Here is an 18,540-nt window from a genome sequence, read left to right as displayed (position 1 = left end):
TTATTTAATTCTTTAGTTCGAAGCAGACTTGAGAGTGGGTCTATTGTTTGGGCACCGCACCAGTTGAAGTATGGCCTTATGGTGGAGAGGGTACAGAAGAAATTCTTGAGACTCCTTTACTTGAGGTTGTATGGATACTATCCGTGGCTTTATCCAACTGACTTTCTCTTAGGCATGCTTACATACTGCAGTCTGCAATTTAGAAGAAATCTTTATTTAGCTACGTATTTTTTTCGACTTATACAAGGTATAAATGAGAACTCTGCCATTCTGGGCAGTGTTGACCTGTGTGTCCCTGATAACTATCTTAGAAATAGAGACCACCAGTTGTTTATTCTCCCAAGGTGCAGAACCAACCTGCCACTGGTAATGCCAATTGGGAGAGTGATAACTATGTTCAACGAAATTGCTTCGGGTGTTGATATATTCCACCTACGTGAGAATGAGTTTAGGTGGATGTTGTTTTATAAAATCTTAAAATAGGGTCTGCTTAACTCATCCGGTGTACTTCCTTGTACCTATCTAATTCATCTACTAATATATCTCTTTTTTTATGTAATACTGTTATATTTATATATCTTTGTTTCTAAGCGTCATGTTGTGAACGTCTTAAACTTATAATTTGTAATGTCCACAATATGTTAAAAAAAAAAAAAAAAATGAATTGAATTGAATATATGCCTCTGATCCCCGCGTCCTTCCTTTACAGCAGTTCTGGAATAGTAACCTCTGTTTTCGAGTTTTCGTCTTGACTTTCATGTTTAGGTTCTGTCTGTATAGAGAAGTTATTCTCAACCAGGCTCCGTATTACCCTGGGGCTCCGTGAGAATTCTCATAAACTATTTAATAATCGAGTATAATAAGAGGTCTATCTTCATAGGCAAACTTTTTAAGCTTGGTGTGTCAAAATTCTGAAAAAATCTAGTAACATCCATAATTTTGTAGTATTTGCAGCCCTAGTAAAAAAAAGAGTTAATTTTTGATATATTTATTTATTAAAAATGCAAAAACAAATAATTCTTTACATTAGTGACTTTTTTGTTGCTGAATTGCATTTGCTGAATTTGAAAGTAGGTATTTTATCCACTTCAAGCGCTACTAACTTCATCTGTTAGTCGATTTCTTTAATTGGTTTTAATATTATTTAACACCGTGAATAAGGTCTCATAAAAGTATGTAGAGGTGTGAGTTACTTAAGCGTTTGTCAGATTTTTCAGGGTGCTAAAAGTGTCCGTTAATTGGTTCCAAGTGCTCCAAATTTTTTGTTTGTAATTGTAGTATAGAGGTGTCGCTGTGTTCCTTCCTTTCATCCTCACCTTTTTCCAAGAGCTGGCGATGATTAGTTTCAACATATCTGTTTTATAAATATTCCACATTCTGCTTACTTCCATTTCATAACACAGTATGCACAATGATCTGTTTGTTGTTTCTGTCCTGTCGATAATGCCATACATCTCTATCTATCAGTGGCGAAGACTCCATACTAGGCGATTATTTGACGCCTACCCTCTTAAGGGGGAGAGGCATGCCAGCAGAGAACCTAGTGGAAAAATACGAAGCTTGCGATTTGAGATTTTTTTTGATAATTTACAATGTCAACTGTATTATTTGAGGCGTAGATTTACAAAACCCGCTTTGGGTGATTTTTCAAAAACAATAGTTATGAATGTACGCAGGAGCTCTTTCGTAAGACCTATCTTCTGTTCTAGGTGAGAGTTTTAAATTCCTCTCTGTTTCTTCAAAAAATCAAAATAGATACCGAGGTGACGGACTCTAAAACCCGCTCTGAAAATAAATTTGTTCTGGTAAAACCCTCTCTGCGTAACCGGCCAATCAGACGCCGCGATTTAAATAATTACTCTTCACGAATCCTTTAATCTCCATACAAACCTTCAAAACGTGAGGAAAGTCGTATTTTTGTTCTGACTATTTTACTATTTTTTTTTTAATAATGAATGTTTCCATAGTTAGTGTGACGGAATCTCAACTAGGACAATTAAGGAAGCGTTTGAGAAATCCAGCTGTGTGGAAATGTAACCTGTTACGCCAAGAAACGTATTTAAAAATTGACTGTATTTTGCTGTATTGTTATGAATAGTCCAGTGGTATCTCATATTATTTTGTAGTTTCACGTGGTTTTTTTTTGTTGTCATTTATATTTAATATTCTGTGTGGTATAATAAACTATCGTAAGAATCTCAAGTACACGTTTATAACATTTGGTTTGGTCAAAAAGGAATTTCTAATTAACCCTTAGAATGCTACGCAACGATATATCGTTGTTTTTATATTGGCCACAACGATCGTTGTTTTGCATTTGATGCCTGAAATGTTAAGTTAATTTTGGAACATACTACTGCTTCAGCGATATGAAACATTTTTGATATATTTAGTTTTATTGTTGTGTAATATAACTTGATTTATTTATGTTTTGTGACTGGGTAGGGTTAGAACTTATAACTATTGTATTTTTTTTCATCGCATCAGCATTTTTATAATAAAAGGATTAATTTCAAATACAAATTTCAGTTTACAATATAAACAAATTTCGTTTTTGATTTGTTTATAGTCAAATTCTGGGTGGAATGACAATTTTTTATTTAATATTATACATTTGAAACAGTGGGAAAAGTATTTTAGAACAGTATTTCCCTAAAAATACTAAAGATTATACTAACTTAATTAATACTAACTTACTTATTTCTAATTTACTAAAGTAAAATACACGGATAGTGACTCCCTGAAGGGATCGTAGATTTTCTATTAAATTAAAGTGGATTTATACTATATAAAAACAATTTCATTTATAAAAAAAATAATGAAACAAAAATCATTTGAAATATTTTAAATGTTCCGATAAGCAAACACCATGAAGACCTTTTTCACAACTCAAACATATTGTACGCGATCTTTTAACGGGGCCACCATTTTTCCTACCGCAAACAATGCAAACTTTTTCTTTTCGGCCGGGTAATGTCCTAATTCCATTATTTTGTATTATCCCTCGTGTGGGTTTATGTGCATCTGATAAATAATTTTTTTCTACCATCCAACCTTTTTCAATAGTTTCTATGATTTGTGATATGAATTGATATCTTGATAATTTTGGATCACTTGCATTATCTTTATATATTATATAAGAATTCAGATTCATCCTTGATATTACGTTAAACGCGACTTTCTTCCAATATTTTACCGAATTATTTTCTCAATAAGATGTTATGGGGAGTACGTGTCGTTAGCTAACGCAATCGAATGGAATTAAAATAATATTTTGAAGTAACCGATTGTTTGGAATAGTTCGTTTCGCTCGCACACGTGGTCGTCAGTATGATAGAGTGAGAAAGAGAATTTCAATTAATTTTAAAGGCAGACGAAGCGGGGAATATCTAATAGCCTCATTATCTATTCAAAACGATAAACTAATTACAAAACGTGTTTTCAAAATATTCCGATTTCGCAGAATCAATTAGAGTGGTAAGGTGTCTAAAAATAATACAATACTTTAATTTATCGACAATTATTGGTAGCAATCTTCGACTGGATTTTGCACAACATCGTAGCAGCCAAAGGGTTAAAGGAAAACTATTTTCGGTCAGGGAGATGCTTTTTGTTTGATAATTTTTACTATACAAATGATAGATTTAGTGGGTAGGTTATGTTACGTTAGGCTATTTTTATGATAAAAATGATATTCTTGTTTTCGTCATAAAATTGTATCATTCGTTAATATTAATGATAATGAATTTTAATTTAATTACCTATGTTTATTAATATACTGTACTTGTTGATTAGCTTAGTTGTAATGACGATACATAGTTAACGATGCTGTGCTATCTTGTGGAAATACCGTTATTTTTATAATACGTCTGCAATAAATTTCAGAAGCCCCACGTTTACTATTAAGTACCTATTTTTATATAAAAAGTAGACTTTTATTTGTCGGATTTGGTTTTCTGAATTTAATGCTATAAAATATCTAATATACCTAAGTAGATTATATATAATATTGCTTAAAAATATTATCATTTTATTTTTACATTTAATAAATAGGTTATTTATAGTATTTCAGTTCCCATTATTTCTGAGTTCCCTGGTTTCCTACATTCATGGAATTTGGGTCACAGGTAATTGGGCAATTAGTTAGGTAAAGGCCGGTACTTAATTCCGCTGGGTTTTTTCAGTTATGCTATTGATATTATTAAATGTGTTATTGTTATTATAAATAAATATTAATGCTTGTACCAACAAAAAGCATTTTATTTTCAAGACAAGTACATACCACTATTTTTAAAAAATATTACATACCAATATAACAGCTAAATATGTAGGTGCAATGCGAAAATTATACAGCCGCCAGTAAGTAAGAATGGCTACAAAATATTTTATAGACAAAGTAAATTCGAAAATATATTATAAATTAAAATAAATACGGATCGCTACTGAACTATCATCTCCTGTCGACAATGTACCACTGTGCATCAAACACAGCTCTTTTTTAAAAATTCCGCGTCGAACGCCGCTCTGTCGGGTAGCGACTGACAAAGACCGCTCTTGGGATAATTAAAATGCATTTATTTGAATAAATATGGTTTATATGTTGGATTTGACATTTTATTATACTTTTCCATATGTAACAGAAGAAATATAACATCTAAAATTACACTTAAATCATCATAATATGCCCAAAACAGTTTTTCGTGATTTACTCAAAACTCAAAAATCTCTAACTCTACGCCTTGGAACGGAACGCCGCTCATACAAAAATCACGTCTTTGGACGTCCCGCTTTAAACGGGATTTTACTAACGTAAATCAGTTATTTTGACATTTTTTTTTAAACTTTTTATGTTGAACACACAACGACATATATTGGGAATATCGTTTTTTATTTTTTATTTTTGCAATAAAATTCGCGGCGTGCAAGGTTCAAAGTTACAGAAAAGTTTGTTAGGTATTGATTTGTATTCCAAGTGTTAATATTCCTCCATAACTGTTACAAATATTTGTATACTAAACTATCAGTTAATAATCCTTTCCTGACTCCTGCCAGTGACTCCAGTGCAAGTAGGTAAAGCATGCATTTTTAAGGGGCAGGACATTGTAGAGACTCGTATATTAAGATAGGAATGCAAATAATACAACTTCTGATGATAGTTTCTACGGAGATGACATAAACGTTGCCCGCAGCGCTAACAATCTTGTCTGGACATGTGTATCAAAATTTTAATGAATATGTTTGCATGTGTCTGTTGCACATTTAATAAAATTAAGTACACACATCTTCGGGCGAATAGTAAGGGGAAACAATTTGAATCTGCTTATCGGTGGCATTTTGCTGCTTAGTGGTTTATACTTTTTTTATGTAAAGTACCCCTCTGAATCTTAATATGTATAGGGAGGGGTTCCTTGAAATTTTAGGAAGTGCTCGTAGGCTTTCGCCAAGCAAAAAAAAGTTGAAAATCACTGTTCTATACTGTATACTATACAGATCAACATTTTTGGTTTCAAGTTTCAACAAACTTCTTATATATAATTTTAATTTACATTAATTATTACTAAACAACCGAATCAATCCTAACAAACTAAAGTTATCTATCATATTATGGTCTTTGTCTTCATGTAAACTGGAGCCCACACCATGATATCAAGATCAAGATTGAGATAGCATGAAGCACTTTTGAAAAAATATAACGTCTTTCTCCAGTCGAGATGGTCTGGGGACTTAATGGATAGTCATCTGATGCTACATCATACATGTAATGATCTATCAAGTTGAAGCTTGGACATTAAAGGGACAGACCATAAGAAGCCTAGAGGCTGTATCAGTGTATTATGAAGATATCTTGGACTGATAACATTACCGATAACTTCTAGCTACTATCAAGCACAGAAAGACTGCATACTTTGGCCATATTTTCCACATTCATTTACTCCACCACATAATGCAAGGAAAGATAAAGTTCAGCAGAAGCATGGGTAGAAGGAGATTCTCTTAGTTATGCAATCTTCATAAGTGGTTAAATTTCCAATGTGTTGAAGATGTGATACGACTGATCCAGGATAGGGAGGTGTACTGCAATTTGGTCAGCAATCTTCAAAACAAGAAAAATTATTAATATTATGATTCTTTCACAAATCACCAAATTATTCAATGACATTTATTTTTAAACAAAGATTTCAAAAATAAATATTATCACTATATTTTCTATTATTCTTTTTTACACAATGGTTTTGTCACATGACTTGTTGTAATATACCCGTATGTCGTCATTACCTAGTTGTGTCTGTACGAGAGATCCGCCTTGAGTCTAGACTATCCCCAACCATGACATAACCACCGTGATGGCTGCGTCATTGGCTTCAAACACAATATCATCGATGCACTAGTAGACAGACCATCACAGGTTCCGCAGTTTGAAGGTCCATTTCTTCATATTATTTTTGGTTTTAGTGACTGGTTCGTATCCGATTTATAGTCTTCCAAACTGCGAAGACCTGCATAACTCTAGGTGGTAATTTCTCGTCACACACCATTTACAAGGCTGTGTAATGGTATTTTGTTGCACCTCGCCATTCTTCTATATACATTCTCTTGATATCTATTTGACATGCTCTACAAAAAACTCGTAGACACGTCCGTCTGATGATTAAATGGGATACATTGATATTTTACAGCAACTTATATTTGAATGCATACTGGTATATACTGGGTATTGGATAATAACCATGAAAGCAGACGATATCTGGGTTATAGCCTCGTATCCATCGTCCGCTGTGAATTGAGCTTGGAAGTTCCTCTAGCGTCTGCCCACGACTCCACTTTTTGACCATCATCATTTATACCAGCGTAGCCCCGATTAATGCTATGGCCGTTAAAGTCGTCGATAATAATTCTGAATTTATCTCCAGTATTTTTTGTTGTATCTTGAACTGAAAGAGTTCGTTTGGTGGTTTATATATTAACGACACTAACCCTGTAGTTTTACAGAGAATATTTCAATGTTATTCTGACTTACAGACTTTACGACTAGTCTGGCCCTTGTAAAGATTGCACTATCATATTTTACATGAATGGTGTTGGAATAGCTAGATACCAGGTATATTTGGGCGGTTGTTATTGGTATACCTGTGTGTCTATTGGATGCAGAGATTGTCGCAGTCATAGTTTGCTCAAAGTTCTTTTAGGAGATCCTCTTTGGCATTTAATACCCCTTTGATGTTTATTGTTATTGCCGTCAAGGCTGGATGTTGGAGTTGGTCTTGAAAAGGGCAGTTTCTATTTTGTTGCATCGCCACGGTAATGGTATGATTGGTCAGTCTATTTCTATACAGGGGCGCTACATGTATGCTCTTACCATGTCCCACACCTAGTGAATCCTTATTATAGGACACAACTAATCATTCGATGTTGAGTTGCAGAGTTGTAATATCTGTGCTATTTGTCTGTTCATGTTATCTATTATTTTCAATTGCTATCCAAAAGATAGTATTCCAGTAGTTTTTAAACATTGTAACTATAAGTAATGTAAAAAGATTTTAACAGGACACCCAAAAAAATACTGGTTAATGGCAAGAGTGAGCCTCCACCACCAGTTCCTTAAATCCTGGAATCAGACTAGACACAACTTTTTGAACCAAAGTATGTTTTGAAACCAGTTGTTAACCCAATATAATATATGCTATTTAACCTACACCAATGGAATCTATCAGTGAACATAAGATTGTCTGGGAATATTAACTGTCAAATTGCAGAAATGGGAATTAGTCATGGCTATATGGTGCAAGTTTTGAATACCACTGGAGTAGGTAATTTCATTAAAGTAGAGTAATTGTTTCGTAAAAATAATAATGTTAAAACAATATGCAAACATTCCATCCTTATTTAGTAGCATATTATACAGATAAGAAAAATATTTAACATACCAGATAATTATATAGATACATTAAAAGTTGTTAGTGTGAATAAATTAAAATTGTCGTTTTCTGACTCATTCATATCTCAAAAAAAGATAAATCATGACAAACTAACACTCCCTATATGAATGAGTTTATATTATCTTGTTAATGAATAATAACGGTTTATGGCATAAAAAACATCACAGGGCAGTTATTTTACCAAGTTTTTATTAGCTCGTATTCTTGTTTGTCCGGTACAGATTTTTTCTTGTGTGTCCAGTACATATTTTTTCTTGTTTGTCCAAGATTTGTATTGGACGATCGAAGATTTTTAACTAACTTCCCGACTAGCTAGACATTTGAAACTTTTAGAATATATCAGAACACAACGACAATGCATTCTTTTAATACTTTTTGCCATTTTTAAGCAGAATTGAATTCATTTTCAGTTAATTCTGTTTTGTATAGAAATTTATTATTGTTGGTTGTTAAAGGGGTCCTAGCAACTAAATTATAAATATATAAGTACGTGCGTTACTATGGAAATCAATATGACATTTCATTATTCTATAATAGTTATTCAGTATTTCTATCAAGTACAAAAAAAAGTATTTATTAATACATAGAATTGTCAAGTTTATATGATTCAACAGAAAATTTAAAAACGTGGTATATAAAAAGTTCTTTTTATCTTGTAATTATTTATGTTTGGTTTTCTGTGGTAAATCAGATTGGTTAAATTTTTAACAATTTGTATCCTCTATTAACTAAACATGCTGGCATTAAAATACAAGTTTTTTTTTTAAATTGACTTATCAACTTATTCACAATATCGTCGGTCCCAATTAAAAAAGTCGGATCTGCAAAATGCTACTTTTCAGTACGAGCAATCAAAGATATTTTTATCCGTTAAATATCCGTAAAATCGCCAATTTATGAAATATTGTTACCAAATTTGGCAAAAACACTTATTTTTAGGTGGTTCAAATATATATATTACAATTTTTGAGAATTACTTATCAAAACTCGAGAAAAGTCACATGCGACATTTTTAACTGGAATAAATTAAGTAATTTTGTCAGAAGTGTCAGTTATGACAATTTTAATGGGACTATGTTAAAATTAATATGTCGAATGTGTCAGTTCCGACTATTTTAACTGGAATTTGATAAAAATTTTATGTCGGATCTGTCGAATAAAGCAATTCCAAGTACTTAATTTAAAGAATGTATGTATAAAATCGAAATCACAGATAGATATAAAAGTAGCTACTTACAAAAAAGAAAACATAATCATAAATTTGACATTGTAAACATAAAAAATATACCTCATAATCATAAAAACTGGTCATTGTTGTAGCTTTATAAAACTCCTATATATTTAAATATTTTTTTTAACTTAAAAATCCCCAAAAACTATAGTTAGTAATAGTTAACTTTGTTTTTTGTCACTATTACTATCAATGATATCCTCCGCTTGTATTTTTAAGAATCTTTCAATATGGGCGAGCTCCATGTAAAAGTTGTGATATTTTTCTGGAATAAGATTACTCTTACACATATCTTGCAAATTTTCATACTTATAGTAACTGACAGGAAGTGAGCCATCATAAGCTTCCTTCAGATTTTCAAGAGAATTTGATCTGAAGGAAGCTTGTGAAGTGTTTCGTGTTGCACATCTTAGCACAACTATAGCTTTTACAGGTTCACTTAAATCATATTTATACTCAATCGTGTCGCATTGTTGTGCATTTACCTTTAGTTCTGTTACACGAGTCAATTACATAAATTCACGAAGTATTTTTTGTCCAATTTTTGTTTGCGAGTAATGATTTAAAATCCTATAGGTACATCATTGTAATGACTTTCTTTACTATGTATGGTTCACTTTCAGCTTTTGTCCAACGGATTAAGCAATACCTACCACTTCTTAGGAACATACAAACATTTTGCGATCACTAGCTCTTTCAATGGTTGAGTGGACGCTGTCATTCTCATTCTGAGTGTGGTCCTTTTCCATAAATCTATGAGTAATGGTGACATTGAACTTCTTGACTGCAAGCATATAATGGGTAAATACGATGCGGTTTCTATTTTGACCACCACAATTATTGTCGGACCAAAATTTAAATTCTTTTACACCGATAAATAATGCGGTTCTTTTATAAAATTGTACAGACAACTTACTAGAAACCTCATTTGCTCCCCGTTTTGCAACTCCTTCGTGCCACATATAAAAAGTTCCGATTTTCATTGCCATATTATACACAGTAACATTCAAAGTTGGTAATTTTCGTTTGTAATAAAAAATACGTCATACTTCCCCATGAAGAGTCGTTAGTACTTTTTGAAAGTCAAATATAACAATTACAATACTTTTACTCTGTAAAGCCTCGTTTTTATCTTCATTTTTAAGTGTGCAATGTGCCTTCCTAAGGGCTAAATGTTTGCCCTGTCTTTTTTTATCTTCGTCTGTTGGACCGGTTTTGATCGAAAATGCATGACAAAGGCAATTTTTTTTTGGCCGGTGAAATGCTATATTGAACTTTTCATTTACAATATTTCTGTATTACCCTTTGGTTTGTGACTTGTTAGAATATTTATTCAGATCAAACCACTCGCGATATAAATTGAACATTCAAGAGTCACTTACAGTTTTTTAGAATCTTTTCGAATATAGTGCGATTCTACCAGAGGAAAACAGTTTACGTGATCGCATATGCTTTTCACCACCGTTATCTATGACGGTTTTTATGGTCGTATTTTCCACGTTGATCAGGCTCAATATTATTATCTCCATCATATTTCTTCCAAGCAGTGCTTATAATAGTACGTTTTCCAGATGAAATAGTATTCAGAAACATAGTCTTACAAAATATTTCTTTTTCTTATCCTCAATAGGCACATAATAAACAAATGTATTTCAACGATCATGCTTGGTGACTACAGTTTTTTGACGACGCTTCAGAATTTTCTCGGTATATTTTACGTCTAGAGACCAAAATTTGTGAAAAATGTGTAAGCGTTGCTCTTCAGAAAAAAAATCATAGCACTTCAGTCGGCATTTTGGCATGGATTCTTCAAACATTTTTCACTAGCTGAAAAATAAAAATAGTCATTCTTAACGATATACTAAACAAAATAATGAAGAATAATATGTAAATTAGCCATTTTATATATATTACCCGTAACCCTCAGAAGCTAGCTTAAACATTTTAATAAAAAAATAATTTAATCAAGGAACATTGTCGGTACTACAATAATTTTAAAACACCAGTCCCATTAAAACTGTCGGTTCTACCACTTAACACAAAACAGAATTGTTGATGTACAGTGAAAATAGTCGGTTGTACCACTTATGACATTAGGCATAAAGTTTTGTCCAATTAAAAACGTCGGATGTCCCACATCGGACAGAGATCTTATTAAAATGTAGGTTAAAATAGTCATATCTTCCACAACCGACATTATTACTTGGAAACACCTAGTTGTGAACTATGTTAAGTAAATATAAAAATATGACAATTATAAAATATCCACTTATTTAATTTTATAAGAATGCCACTTAAAAATAATATTTTAGTAAAATTTTACTTAACCTACCTTTTCTGTCAGAATGACCGTTGAGATTTGAATTTTCAGTGTTCATTTCTTTCTTTTTCTCCGGAAATTTGTCACTATAATTTGAGCCTATAGCATTTTTAAATATCCTTTGTGACCTATTGCTTGCTATGATGAATAAAAATACGGATTATAGAAACTTTTCTAAACTTTTATAAAAATATCCGTCTGTCCGGTGAACATAGCAGCAACTGTCAGATCCGACGCATCTTGCTCACCCGCGCCCAGCCAACAATGTCGGTTGGTAAGAACCGACATTGTTATTCGGACACTGTTGGTAGATCTGTCATTTTTAACTTGAGTATCTCGGAATTTTTCAAACAAACAAAAAAAACTGTGATTGTGGTATAAATATTTAAAGTGTTTAAATAACTTTTACGTAATAATCCGAAAATGACAAAAATTCAGATCCGACTTTTTTAATTGGGACCGACGATATGATGTTTTGAGTGAGAATAATTAATATCAATAGGGTGGGGTTAAAGGTAAATAAATTCAAAACAGCGTTTATTAATACTTTTATAAGTACTGTCTGACAACAACATCTTGTCGATAACTGGAAGTCGCTGTAGTCGCATATGGAAGACTTCTTAGTGACGTACCTGTCATGGCGGCAACGCGTGTTTAAATAATGTATCGGCTCTCTTTTTAGATGTGACTCCTTTTCTTCTTCGCAATAAACCAAAAGTTTACTAATAATAATTTTAATATCACTCCTGGTCGTTTTATATATATTTTTATTATAATACGCATCAAATTACGTAAATTGATAGATCTGTACACCACTGAAGCATAAAATGTAATGATAAATTTAGGGGCGTTCCTCATTTGAAACAATCTTCGGCCATATCCACCCCTATAGTTGGAGCATATGGACACCACGCGGCGCCTCCAAGAATCCCTGTCACTCGCCAGTCTTCTTGCATCGTTCCAGGTCATACCAGCATCCATATACACGCTATAGATAGTAATTAGCGGCTTTCCAGGACGCCGGAATCCGGTTGGCTTGAAGAGCAGGCAGCTAGGTTGAGGTTCTCTTCTGACATCTGCAGCACATGGCCAAACCAAGTCCAACCTCTTTGAGGCGACCTCTTCACTCTCAGCGTGATGAGAGGTTGCTTGGTGCGTTCTCTTATCTCCTATACTCCTAATGTCACACCACACCACACCCAGTATCAGTCGCAAACATCTGTTTTCGAAGCTCAGTATACTGTTGCTCTGAGCCTTCGTAAGGTGCCATGATTCACTACTGTAAAGCAGCACCGTCAGAATGCATGACCGAGTACAATTGTGAGTCCCAGACACTCCACATCGAGTTGAAGGTTGCTCCAGCCATTCCTATTTGGATAATGAGCTCTCTCTGCAAAATGTCATCTCCTGTGATGTGTACCCCAATGTATTTGAAGCAGTCGATGTTTTGCCCCTTGCTAATTAAAGGGAAATCTGGATCAGGACAGGTGCTATTGCATAAAACGTTTGTTTTATTTGCGTTGTTGCTTAAACCATGAAGAAGAAACCATTAATTAAATTTAATTTAATTAATTTAATTAAATTAAACCATGATAACCAAAAGAGGATGATGAAGAGAAACAGAGCAAGGACACAACGCTGTCTGACTCCAGTCGTGACCCGAATCATTCCGTGACAGTGTCACCAATTCTGACACACCATTTGCTATTCTCGTCCAGACATTTGATTATGGCAATGATCTTGGGGGGATCCCGTATGCTTCTAGTATCTTCCAGAGGGAGGGGCGGTACGGACTGTCTTTTTAAGACTTCTCATAATCCACAAAGCAGCAGGCTGATGGGGTGTTTAGCTCATGGCTCTGCTGGAGAAGACAAAGGTTGTGAATTTGGTCAGCACATGCTCGTCCAGGTAGAAACCCGGCCTGGTTTTTCCTGAGGATGTGTATTATCGTGTCCCTTATTCTCATCAAGAGGATGTTTACCAAATACATAAGTACTTATATAATATTATAATGTAATTTTCTATATTAAGTGTGAAATTATTTATTGGTAATAATAATGAATATAAATATAGTAAACTCATATTATGTTATAATTGTATACTATATGGTCATCTCTATAGCACTGAGATGAAAAAATTACGCGTTGTTCATGGAGCATTGCAGACAATAATGTTCCAATTTTATTAGATCCTAACCTAACCTAACAAATAATCCAGTGTATCGGTTATTTTCAAAATTTGTTTGCCGCTGGCTTCCTGTAAACGAACAAGAACTGTGTTTTATTTAGACATGAATTTTATCTCAGTACTTATATACTTACTGCCCAAAGAGGTTGGACGGTCTTTAATATATGACCATATAGTTTCGATTCAACATTTCACGGTGAAGTGTGATACGGCGAACTGCATATGTACAAATTTCCGGACACGATTTGCAACATATGAATTAATGTAGATTTTCTTATATTATTATGGAAGTCTCTCGTGTAAAATCATTATTGAAATAATTCCTTACGTTGTGTTATTACAGCCAACCATTAATTAACCACAAAAAAAATAATTAATCATTAGTCTTATTAGCCGACAACATTATATGCCGTGTTGCCTTATAATGTCATGGGTCCCGGGCTCGAATCCCGGGTCTAGCAAAGTCACATGTCGTTTTTCAATGTGTGTTTGGACCAGAGTATGGACCTAATAGGTTGAGCAAGTAGCTAACATCCATTTTACATAAAAACAAAAATCTGTTAATACAACCTCCACACTGGTGGAGGTTCACATAATTTTCGTAGGATCGGACATGATTTAAAAATAAAGTCGTTTTTCTTTCACCTTCACTTTATTATATTTAGGCTCCATCTTCTAGAGAAAGTCTTCTCCAAGATCTTTGGTTTTAATTATCTATAAGTTTTGCACATGGTTGCGATAAGCGAAATATTGCGATCAATGGAGGGTTTATAAAATCAATTCATAGTACATATCGACTGCCTAATCTGCAAACCAGCCAACTGCTCTTTTGACCAAAAATGAGATTATGATAGCATTTCTAAACCTATAAATAAATGCGTTATCGCTTTTCACACAAAACACCCAACTGCAGGTGCCAAATTTCCAATATCGTAAATAGAACAACTTCGCTCTTTATATATAAAACTGAAACTAAAATAGTGTATTAATTCATAGTGCAGCATATTTGTAAAAAAATTAGTGTATTTTTGCAATCGTTAAATTCCTAAACAATTTCACCAAATAGAGCGCTGGTTTAAGCAGTCGATATGAAAACACTATTAATAGATTAAATAACAAAATTATTGGCCTAACTGAAGAAATAACATTCATCTTGTTCTGCGTTACATACTATAAAGAATTTTATTTACCTTGCTTGGCCTGTCCGAGCTTATTGTGCAAACTTCGTTGATATCTGTCAAATAATCCGATACAACCACACCAGCATTCACTCGCTCGTAATTTTAATCGTTTTCTTTTAAGAAGAGAGAGGGGTTTTTTTTAATTGTCTTGTTACTTTCGCTTAGACTTACCTTTGGTCTAGTCGCACTTGTAATGTGAATGGGCAAGTAAGATCGTACGTGTATGATTCCACTCATAATTTCTGACACGTGGCAAATGTCAAAACAAATGCGGGATAAAAAAATATTAAAAATAGATTTTGACATACCTAACAAACGTCTATGTAAGTTCAAAACCGCGGAAGAACCATTTGTCAAAATGTTCAGGAGGGACAAAAAACAATTTCGTCAATAAAAAAGATAAAAAATAAATTTAAATGCAGTTTATTGTGTCTTCCTGTCTATTGCCATAGGATTATTTTGTAAATCAGTTGGACCTTACGCGGTATTGTCGCAACTCTCCGTTTGTCCGCTGTATTGAATATAGGGATATTGTTTGCTTCTTTACTATGGATAATTCATGCGCGGTATTGATTTTAACCGAGTGCAAGTAGTCTGTTGCTCAAATTTCAAAATTTGAAAGCACCAATCAATGCGGCTTGTGCCGTTTAACCGAGTGCGCCAAAAATATGTATTTTGAACATATTGGCTCATACGCGGTATTGAACTTACATAGACGAAATTTGCATTCGCGCAACCCGTATACTATGAATATGAAAACTTTTATGGGCGAACTACCAAATAAAAGAATATTTTGGTTTATTTAAGAAATAATCAACCTGCGTCAGCGCATGAGCTTTTCATGTCATAACATGCGTCATAGCGTGTTATACGTCTTTTAATACTGGGAATTTTTCAAATGAATAAAATGTAATCTGGCATATTTTGAAGATCAAATTAATAAACATGATTTTACATATTTATACAAATGAAATGTTTGACATTTTGACAGCTCTCTTAATTACATTTTAAATTCTAAAGGCGTGTTAGCATTAAAATATACTAAATGAACAAATTAAAATCGAGTACATGATGATCAAAACCTCGTAAGTTCTTAGGAAATTGGTTTTTTCTTGTGCCTCAGATTTACCCCAAACCTGTGTTGGTCCTCGACGGGTGGACCGGTGTTATTTTTTAAATCTTTTCTAAGGATTCGGATTAACGGGTCAATACCCAATAAATGTTTCAAATGAGCAACTTTGTGGCGTATTTGGTGAGCAAACTTATTATTATTACAACCATGAAACTTTCTTCATACTTTGTTACAAATAAATATATAAGTAGATGTAAATAACTAAGACCTTTAAATTTGGCTTCAACAAATTGGCATCTTGAATGTGTCATTCTGTGACCTATTTATACCTATTCTCCTACAGCCAAATTGGTGCTAACAGTTGTGTTACTAGTCTCTAGACTAAATTTATCAACATAATTGATTCTCCAGCAAACGAACTCCACAAAATAACCTGATTGAATGAAAATGATTCCAACTAATAAATGTAGATGTCTGGTTAGAAAAGTACAGTTTACACATACGTAATTTGGAAACACATTAAAAAAATTTTTTAAAATAAATATAGGACCCGATCCATCAGATCCAATACGCTTTTACCAATTTAGCCACCTGCACCTAACTGAATTACGACAAAATTAATTAACTGCTATGTGACTGAAGTGTTTATCAAATTTCATTAATATTGGCAACTGATTTTTGCAGCTTGAATAAAGGTACCGATAACAGGTATCATAGTCGGCATCAGGACTACAAATTTTAGTTTTGACATACCTGCACTTGCTATTAATTTAAATTAAATAATTTTTTTATTCAACAAATAATTCACATGATTTAAGAATGTAATACATGGCCGAGTGGCTACACTTTAGATTTATAATGTCATGGGTCACGTGTTCGAATCCCGGGTCTGGCAAAAATTCACACATTATTTTTCAATATCTGTTAGGACCCAGAGTAAGAACCTCATAGGTTGAACAAGTGACTAACATCCATTTCTTGTAAAACAAAAATCTGTTAAAAAACCTCTTCAAACATAGGATTGTACCTAGTGCTGATAAAATAAAAGAATGTTTCATTCTTAAATATTGTGTTTTAGTCGTTGAATTAAAAATAGATAAATTTTTTACAGTTTACACTGTCACGTAGGTTTTGTGTCTAGGTTTATAAAACTTATGAAGGAGATATATATATATATAGGCCGGCTAGCCAATATAAGAGACTACTACCTTCCGGTCGTGGGTTTTTTGAGTGCCAACGGCCGTTCTCAAATTTCATTCCTCCGGAACATCCATTCTAAAAGCAAACAAAATGTCTAATATCCAGAGCAAATGCTGGTATGTGGGCGCCAGCCCCTAGATCTGAAAAGGCTATGAAATTGGGAGTCTAGGAGCGAAATAAAAGTTTATGTTAATTTCAAGATAACAAGATATATTGTCGCGAAAGGTTTGACAGATAAATTACAGGTTATGACAATGAATAATTTAAGCTAACGGATCAAACCCTGACTAGCGGGAATCAAGACACTCTGACAATCCCGCGAGAGGGATTAATAAATAATTGGACAAAAGGAACGATACAGCTTACGGTAATCCGGGTCTCCAAGGTGGATCCAAGTTCTGACGTCAACAAGCCTTTGTCTAGGCGTTATGTTTACGTCGGAAAGCCATCTCTAATTCGGGCGGACCGAAATGGCCACCGGCCCACTTATGCACGTCCGTCCTGCATCGTGGTCCCACACGTAAGCCCCGTGTCACCAGCCTCTCGTCTTCTTAATCGTTTCTTAATTTATATCCGTACAAATTCGCCAATCACAAAACAAAAAACAAGCAACTCATATCCGTCGCGAGTCGCCATCTTGCTCCCGACCTTTGTTCTGTGTTGCCTGCGTAAAAACTTCTATTCCTTAGTGTGGCAGGTTTATAACATGACAACACGTTTAAAAGGAAATTATCATTATCTACCAGTATTTTTCAATCGCTGTGCCATGAGTGTCATTATAGTGCTTATTATAGTGCTTATTAAAGAGCATATTAACATAATAACATCATATCTTCTAACAATGCACAGAATTGAATAAGAATAAGATTAAAAATAAATATCATTTAAAGCACTGTGTTCATTGTTTCGAATTTTACATCCATTACAAATTTTACTTCAGGCACGTCTTTATATTTTGATTTAATTAAAGACACAATACCAGTTCATTATTTATTTTTACACGAATAGTGTGAGTCACACTTAGTTTATATGCAGTGTGATGTCTATTTATTATATCGATGTATCAGCGTTGCCAACTTAGCTTTTTTCCTGCCAGATCTAGCATTTTTAAATAGGAATCTAGCTTGTAAAATTTTCATCTGGTGTATGGCATTAAATCTAGCATTTTTAGACACCACACACAGCTTAAAACTTTTCATAATAAAGCTAGAATATTTCACCAGATATCCTTGAAAAATGGTGATACATTCTTTATAAATCTTACTAGTAAAAAACACCAGGTGGCAATGCCGCCCGTCAATATTCTCATCGTTCAGAGTGTTCAATGGATTGCAGATATAGAGATACAGTGTACATTGTGTCTGTATATTGTGTAGCGCAGCGTTACAGATATATAAATCAAGACAAATATA

General features: G+C 33.6%; 1 protein-coding gene and 1 long non-coding RNA gene across 3 annotated transcripts in view; one reads left to right on the top strand and one right to left on the bottom strand.

Moving 5' to 3' along the window:
- Positions 1-18,540, top strand: part of LOC147079412 (peptidoglycan-recognition protein 2-like) — a 41,310-nt gene that overhangs the window by 3,406 nt on the left and 19,364 nt on the right. The gene's annotated exons all lie outside the window — the stretch shown is intronic.
- On the bottom strand, positions 1,025-16,544 carry LOC147079413 (uncharacterized). Its single transcript, XR_015069477.1, has 3 exons — positions 15,028-16,544; positions 5,906-6,094; positions 1,025-1,540 (listed from the first exon to the last, which is right to left on the bottom strand). It is a non-coding gene; the product is annotated as an uncharacterized LOC147079413 (long non-coding RNA).

The sequence above is a fragment of the Rhyacophila brunnea genome, unplaced genomic scaffold, assembly GCF_057557595.1.
Source record: "Rhyacophila brunnea isolate RB1 unplaced genomic scaffold, BYU_Rbru_1.0 scaffold_1, whole genome shotgun sequence".
Lineage (NCBI taxonomy): Eukaryota > Metazoa > Arthropoda > Insecta > Trichoptera > Rhyacophilidae > Rhyacophila > Rhyacophila brunnea.
The sequence above is the reverse complement of the archived record's forward strand: the minus strand, read 5'-3'. Positions and strand labels throughout refer to the sequence as shown.